The sequence below is a fragment of the Seriola lalandi genome, unplaced genomic scaffold (assembly GCF_002814215.2).
Source record: "Seriola lalandi dorsalis isolate HSWRI2012SDOR001 ecotype SW California unplaced genomic scaffold, Sedor1 jcf7180002054544, whole genome shotgun sequence".
Lineage (NCBI taxonomy): Eukaryota > Metazoa > Chordata > Actinopteri > Carangiformes > Carangidae > Seriola > Seriola lalandi.
In genome coordinates, this window is record NW_019525097.1 from 4,528,772 (window position 1) to 4,537,276 (window position 8,505).

The following is an 8,505-nucleotide window of genomic DNA, read 5'->3' on the forward strand; positions in this document are numbered from 1 at the left end:
AAACGGCTCTCAACACTTTGTACACCTCAACGTCCACTCTGACCTCCCCACTAGCAGGTTTTGTGGTAATAAACAGCATTATGCTTCCACCATTACTCCTGAGAGAGGAACCAGAACTACAGTCTTTCCCTAACCTTAACTGTACTGTAGTTGCCATGTGCAGAGAGCAAGTTTTTTGCACAGTAGTCCACTGTCTATGCTTTTCTCTGGCTAAATAGATAGAGATACATACATAGATAGAGATGTACATACACATACAAGCGTATACATGCCTATATTAAATGCATGTATGTTTTGGTTCAATGATTAGAACAGTGAGCTGTAGATGTCAAGGCGTGCATCTGGAAAAGACAAGACTCCTCTCTTCACCATAGGCCAGGCCACTCCACTTGAGCTGATTGATTTCCCATCAGTTCTGTATCCCTGATAACTACATGCCTGGAGGGCTGCAATGGCTCCAATATTTCACTGCTATATACGCGCACAGCCATGCTCGCTTTAACGCGTGGTTCTAAATGTGTGGACGTTTGTGTACATGTAAATGTGTGGAGAGTGCGAGTGTGAATACGGGTGGTTGTAACTATGTAGGTGTACGTGAAATATTTCTGCATGTATATTTTGCATTCAGCTCCTGCTACACGCCTCCTTTTTTCTTGTCAACAATTCTCCACTGAGGCAAATTAGCTGAGCTAGTGGTGAGAAAATACCCACAGTCAAAACAGAGATAAGAAAAAAAAAAATCTTTAACCACCATGCAGATGGTGCAGAATTTTATGACACCATAACGCCGACCAATCGTACTCAAACCTGGCAGTGATTGGTCAAAATCCACATGGGCACATTTGTTTTCTCCTCTAGCAACACTCTCAGATATGAAGTCTTTGATTTATAAATGTCCAATGTAGCTATTGCGACTCTGTTTTATGAGATGCTGAGCAGATTGCCAAATTACCCACCAACAGAGGAAATGTCATTCAGGGTGGCAGTGGCTTTTTTTTCTTTCTTCTTTAAGCTGGATCTAATCATACACCGGTGTGGTACCAACATAAAGATAAACTTCTTATCTTCCATTCACGGCAGTTTGCCTCTCTGTTGGAATAACAGCAGCCACTGAGCTCTAGCTGTGACCCTCACCTAGTTACCTTTCCAATTTGTATTCTTGCCAAAACCATTATGGTTTTTTGCTGTGCATAATATTATCTCAGAGGATGCTGCGAACAAAACATTTCACACAGCTGGATAATTTAAAGGCCTTTATTCTAGAATCTGAAATGCTCTACTTGTTTTCTCTGAGAAAAAACTGCCTTGTCACATATACAATGACCATTTTGTCGTAAGTTCTTTGAGCTAAGCTTGGATAAAAGCTTGATTAACACTTAAAGAAACCAATGAATTTTCTGGCTCCTCAGGAGAAACCAACAAACCGTTAATTGAATGGGCTAAATGCGTAAACACCTCGTTCTTGCCTGATTTTGAAAACCTCTGGTGTGTGCAGACGGAGAAGTCAAGGAGAAGTCAATGAAGGTTATTTTAACAAAAACAGGTTTTTTTTTTGGTTTTTAAAAAAAATAAATTTAATGCAGTTCCCATCCAGACAGAGTCAAACTGTTCTGTGACCAATCATGGGTATTTACCTCAGTTTTGGCTTTTACTTTTGTGCTTCTGGAGCATATACTCTGAGTGTGTGTGTGTGTGTATTTGCATGTGTGTATGTGTGTATTTGCATGTGTGGTGATTAGATAGCGAGGCAAGCAAGCAAAGTGGTGCCAGTTTTTTTTCCGACTGCTGTGCTTACATTAGCATAGATCATGCAGCAATCCATAATACATGGCTCGTTAACAAGGTTGGTATTTTTGATCCATAATTAAGGAGTATATTTTCAAAGAGTTTCCAGGGTTAAACATGTGATGGCTGCAGGCTGCTTTCCCCTCTGCCCCTCCCAGGCCACGTTATTGTACAGTATGGTAGCTATTGATTCACTATGCCATTTGGCTATTGATTGGAGTGGACGCCATTATGTCAGTGAGATTATAGCCCTCCGAAGCACAGTGATTCTGAAGTGGAAAACCAGTGGCTGAGAACCGATGAGATGAGATGAGCTGAGTGCTTACTGCATCAGATGCAACAGCAGCTGTGTTTCAGCTAATGACAAAGAGCCAAGCACAGCACAGCACAGAACCACACAGCTCAGTTTAGAATGGCACAACCTTGCCCAGAGTAGAGCCTAGCACAGCAAAGACAGAGCACTCTCATTTCTCTACTTTCTATCTGTGCCAAAGGGAGCTATAGAAACACAGGGGAGTGAATAATCACATTGACTATTCCGAACACACAGATTTTTTATTGGTGCGGCTCATTGTGGCCTAATATTCTTTGTGACAGCCATTGCCTCCCAGATTGTCTTCGGTTGATCATTCAAATTGACCACAATTCACTATGCAGCGGGGCGAGGGGGAGGGGTTTTCGGAAGGCCCGGGATGATTGGGAAGGGGGTTGTGGAGTGGGGGGGGTGAGGGGGCATTCACTGCCTCAGCCTGCTCTCTGGCTTTCAGACCGGTCCGTCATGTATTTATAGCAATATTGAATTTAATTGCGTTTCTAGCAGTGGCCTGAATTTTAAGAGACCCGTAAATGGAATGCGAGGCATGCAGGAACATGATCCACTGTGCAATGAGCATGTGAAGTGCACACTCATGAAAAGCAACTCGGTCTGCAATCTGTGAAATGCAAAAATCTAAAGCAAAGCCCATCAACCTGCTGTGTCCTGGATGTCAATGAGGGCTTGTAACTGCTGACCCTAAGGTTGCTGTGTCGTGCCGTGTTTTTCAATGAGGCACAGTTTGAGACTGTTAACCTGTTAAAAGGTAACCCTCTGGGTGGTAAACTGGCTTTGATCTTATGGTACAAGAAATGCTTTCAGATAAATACCTTGAATTCAGTCTTGCTTGCCCTCCAACCCTGGGTTGTAAATTTCTAACTAGACAAAGACAATTTAGAGCGGTTACAGACATTGTGTGGCCTGCCCTCTGTAGGGCCACTATTCAAATTCAAATTCATGGTCTGTTTATTGGATAATAAATTGAGCATGAAAGATTAATTTGCATTTAGTTCATCATCCCCATGATATAGAGCAGCAATTTCTATACAGTACTGCCCAGAGCTTAATAACCCAGAGGCAAAACTGGCATATCAATATGTGCTTTCTTTCTTTCAAGGACACTGGAGAGGGGCCCTATGGCAACATCTCTGCTCTGATTCACACTTCTTGCTTCCTCCCACTAAATTCTTGTCACTCACAGTCTGAGCTGACATATCAGACGTGCTTAACGCCGAGCCGAGAGTTATCACACATTCAGTGTAATCAAAATCCTAATGAACATCATTAAAATCAAGGCTTTAAAAAGTGAGGCTTACATCACAGTGGCTTTCACAGTCAGGGTGTATGTGTACGCGTGTGAGTGTGTGTTAAGGGCTATCAGAGCCCATTAGAGTGCCGCAGGCAAAAAGCATGGGGGTCACCTCTTATTCAAAGCCAGCTTGACATGGGCATTTTTCTTCCTTTACATTCTGAGAATTAATTTCTTTGTGCAAAAAGAGCTGCAGCAGACAGTTCAAGCATGGAGCAAGCAGGAAAACGCAGGCTGGGTGGCCACGTCAATTTCAACCCCCGTCTGGTAACCTAAGGTTACATGTTTAATCCCAGCAACAGCTACAGCTGGGATAACAAGGGGGTAAAATAAATAAATAAATGAAATAAAACTAGGGATCCAACCAATGATTAGTTTCATTGTCGATTAATATGCTGATTATTTTCTCGATTGGTCCATAAAGCATCAGAAAATAATGGAAAATGACCAATGGCAGTCCAGAGCTCAAAGGCATTAATTTCACTTTCCCATAAACAAAGACCAGCACCAAAGATTTACAGTTGATGAAGTAGAACTTTTGCATTTTTGCTTGAAAAATGACATAACAGTTATAACAGTTCATTAATCGATTAATTGTCTCAGTATTTGAACTCTAGTTATGTATGATCATTGAAGAAATATGACTATTTAGTCAATCAATAATTTTGTCAAATACGAACACATATATGGTATAACACATGTTTAGGGCCTCCAAAGCATTTTGAGCGTTATAATTGTCATAACTGTTAAAACCTTCAGGATCAACTTTCGGTCTCCCCACACACAAGCCAATGAGGGGGGCCATGCAGCGGCCATGTTTCCTAAAGTACCACTGAGCAAAGAACTGAACCCAGAGGCTGTCCACTCAGTAAATCACTCAAAAATGTTCAACAATGTAAATGCATTGTCTAAAAAGAACGAGCGCCTGTCTCGTGCCCATTATCTGATAGTCAGCCTGAAATATCGGTGGGGTGAGAAAGCGCGGGGGGGTCGTGAGGGTTATATATTTTCTCAGTGACTGCTGGCTTCGAGCCGTGGGGGTGGTGTGTGTGTGTGTGTGTGTGTGTGTGTGTGTGTCGGGTGGTGGTGGGGGGGCACAGTGAGAACACGGCTGGGCTGATTTTCTGCGGAGACCGGAGGCACGAGCCGCTGCTGCTGCCTGGGCACGCGCTGACTCTTCAAAATAAACAGCTGCCTTAAATAAAACTGAGAGCGAACGGAAGCTCGCTTTACACAGATGCATAGCAATGATAATAACGATAATACCAATTATATAAAAAAAATGTTTAGTGATTACTTCACCCTGCTTTGCCTCAGCGCACCACATGAATTCACTATTTGTAGGCTGCAAGCGCCAAGAATATACTGGTCCAACACCGAGAAAAGCAAAAGCGGCGGGAAGAGCTAAAACTAGACCGGTAGAAAGTGGCAGAACTGATTAAAAAAATTACACCGAGTAACCTTTAAACTTACTGACCAGGGAACTGTGCTTACTAGGAATTCACTGCAACCCAGACTATTCCCATTTGTAATGTCTGGCTTGTATACCTATCATGTCTCTCTCCGAAGCAGCGTTGAGACAAGTCACGCTCAACATATGATGAAAGAGTGATTTTATTTTCTTGTAGCCTGCTGTCTTATCGCTAACATGAAGTGAGAGGCGAGAAGCCGCTGTTCAACTCCTGCAGGCTTACCTCCTGTGGTCGGTTAGTCGCTGTCCAGGGTGCTGAAACCCTCAGTCTCTGTCCAGGGTGCTGAAACGCTCAGTCGGTGTCCAGGGTGCTGAATATCATTGCAGGTTCCGGAGAGGCTTTGTAAATCCGCTGCGAGGAGGCGCCGAAAACGCCGGTCCAACAACTGCTGCCGCCGTTAAGTTACATTCAAGAAAATCCCATTCCCAGCCACTAGACATAGAGCGACTATGTCTCCACGAGAGATAGAGCGACTATGTCTCCAAAATTGTGAATTCACATATGAACGGTGAATGTTAGGAGTGTAGCCTGCTGGCTAAATGGAGCAGCTTTGGCAAGTGTAACTGCTGAGGCTTCTTCGCTAGTTGCTTCTTCCTCTGGATAGGCTTAACCACCCCTCTCTCTCTCTCTCTCTCTCTCTCTCTCTCTCTCTCTCTCTCTCTCTCTCTCTCTCTCTCTCCTTTTCCCTATTCTCCTGCTCTATCAATCACTATTCAATTCAAATATGTTGGAGTGACAAGAGGGAAACCAATAGCCTCCAGTATCCTATAGGCTACAGTAGACACAGGCAAATGACTGCCAGTAGTTAAATAGAAATCATTTGGCATTAGCTTTATTGGCAGTGATGTGATAAAGAAACATTCAATTTGAGTTAATTCAGACTGTGCCAAAACATTATGTACCAGCTGCATATAAGCTATAAGATGAGCACAGACAGAGACACATTTTCTCTCTCTGTCTCGTTCTCTCTCGCTGTCTGTCACACATACACACACACACACACACACACACACACACACACACACACACACACACACACACAGAGGGGAATTGAATTGAATTTATGGTCAATTTACTTATGTGCAGGGAACAGCCATCTGTTTCATGCACCTCCTGCCCCTTCATTTAGTACGAGTTTGTCTTGTGTTTTTAACACAGCAACAGTTTTCCACGTAGCATTCTTTGTAAATGACAGCCAGCAACACTTGAAGAGGGATTAGCCTCTAAAGAAAAGACCTAATGTGATAATTAATTTTGGAAGGGTACGATTGAAGTATCATAGCAGTATGTGAATAGCAATATAAGAAGAATTAGCGATGTCATCAGGGATAAAAAATACCATAATGTAGGGTCAGGTCAGTCTAAACTCACACAGTAAGTCTATTTGGTTCCACTGGAGATTAAAATGGAATGTATAGTCAATATATAACATGAGTCCAAGCATGATGTGCAAAAAAATTATATTTAACATGATGCTAGGACATAAAAGGAGACATTTCACTCAAAACCACATGTCAACCACTGTCAACCTTATGTTGGTGCAACATAAAATGTCAGGGGATCACCAAAGTTAGTTAGTTAAAATTAGAATTATTCCTCTGGCAACCATGAACGTGTGCACCTTCTTTCATGGCAATCCATTCAGTAGATGTTGATATATTTTAGTCTGGTGGCCAAAGTGTTGGGCAGAAAAACCGACCAGCTGACTGACATTGCCATCCACAGAGCCATTCTACTAGTGTGGCGAGAAATATGAAGCTATATTTCCACCATACCCACTATTGAATACCAGAAACAATATTATTTATATTGCATGATGCTCTAATACATTAAAATGCCATCATGCAAAAAAAGGTCATAAGTTCACAGTTGGGTGTCTTTGTCGCATTATAAGTAGCTATTTTATTGTAATATTATAGAAATAGGAGTTGAAACTGAGAAAGGATAAGGTCACTGACTCGATATCAAGTAACACAGACACAGTATATAAGTCAGTATAGAAGTATTCCATATTACATGATGCTAGAGAAGATGAAAAATGTATTCAAGCAGACTGTAAAGTCACAGTTGAAGTACCATGCACAGTCTGTAGGGTAGTTATAGTAGCTCCCTGTAGGGTTATAACGGGAATACTGTTGTGTTTTTTTATCAGGGATTTGGCTGCTCCCTTCTCCGTAGAGGAGACGAGTGTGCTCTGTCTCATTAGCTTTCAAAACCACATCCATATAGAGTGACTGCGCACAGCTACTTCAAATCAAGTAGGCACAGAAAAACCCTCCTGCACTCACTCGTCATTTTAAAGTTATTCAGAATCCACACATAACGGTGTCACATTAAAAGTAATTTTCAATGATTAGGGTTTTCATAAGGCAATCAGTGCCGATTAGACTCGGGGTTAGAGTTAGATGTGAGGTGACTGTCTGAGTGAGCTTTGATGGGGGAGATAGGAAGGTTATTCCTCGGTCTGAGTCAAAGTGAATGTAGGATGAGAGGTGTTAAATATTGAGGATTCCCCCCCTTCCCCTCCCCTAGATCTCTATCTCCAGCTTCAGCGTTATGTAATGATTTTTCTCTTGTTTTTGGGTGTGGGGAAGATTGTCCTCTGGCTGCCAAGGAGGGGAAGTTGACTGTGTAGCGCATGCTTTCATCATACGGGGGTGAGGCACTAGATTCTACTGTAGCTACCTGTGTGACTCCAGCAGAATTTAAAGTACCTGAGAAAAGCTTTTAGTACAAAAGATGTCTTTTCTTTACAGAGCATTCAATAAAAGACAGCAGTTTTATCTCAGTACAAATTTTACTTTAAAAATCTGTCTTTATATTCACACTTCTTTTATGCAAATCAGTTCACAATAATTCATGGAAGATCCTATTAGGAGAACTTGTTTCTGGGTTCCTTGTTAGACTCAATTAGTCAGCATGGACTGATACAGAGTTATTATGATCACACAGTGTACAGCCAAATACATGCTTTTCATGATTATAAAACTTTACCTGGAATGTTTTACAAGAAGGTGCGTAAGTAAAGATACAGTAACAACAGCTATAGACTTTTTTAACACCAGTTTCACCATCACTGCAGCAGCAGGATTACAACATCTGTTGTTGACTAATCTAGGGGCCAGACTTTGTGTAACAGAAGTGGACCAGGAGGCGTAAAGGTGAAGCCCAAAGCTGTAGGTAATTTCAGACGATATTGCCTTATACTAATAGTATTAAACCAGCTAATTTGACAGCTCTGTTAACAAAGAAATGTGCTCCTTCTTCAGACGATATAAAGCATGTTTGTTGACTAGTGATTAGCTATGGGAACATCACAAAAGAACTGAGGTGCTGAGCTGAACTGAATGCAGTATAAAACAACAGATGGTCTCTAAACTAAGTGGTGGAAATGTTTATCAAAAACACCCCAAAGGTCAAGTGAAAGTCTTGCATTCAACAGTTTACTTTTAGCTGCTATAGTAGATTTTTTTTTTTTTTTTTTTTTTTTTTTTTTAAAAATGTATCATGATATGATCTGCAACATTATAGTGAGCTTCAGGTCATTGTTTAGCTGTCTGACCTGCAGCTGTACTGTCTTGGTTCACTCTCACTGCTCCAATAGTGTCATTTTCTGCCACAGCAGG

General features: G+C 41.7%; 1 protein-coding gene across 1 annotated transcript in view; it reads right to left on the minus strand.

The window, feature by feature from the left end:
• tmem121ab (transmembrane protein 121Ab) overlaps window positions 1–5,433 on the minus strand; it is a 36,458-nt gene extending 31,025 nt beyond the window's left edge. The window contains exon 1 of the mRNA XM_023414967.2: window positions 5,102–5,433. The gene's annotated coding sequence lies outside the window, so the exon portion shown is untranslated. The remainder of the gene's footprint in view (window positions 1–5,101) is intronic.
• Between the last annotated feature and the right edge of the window lie 3,072 nt (window positions 5,434–8,505).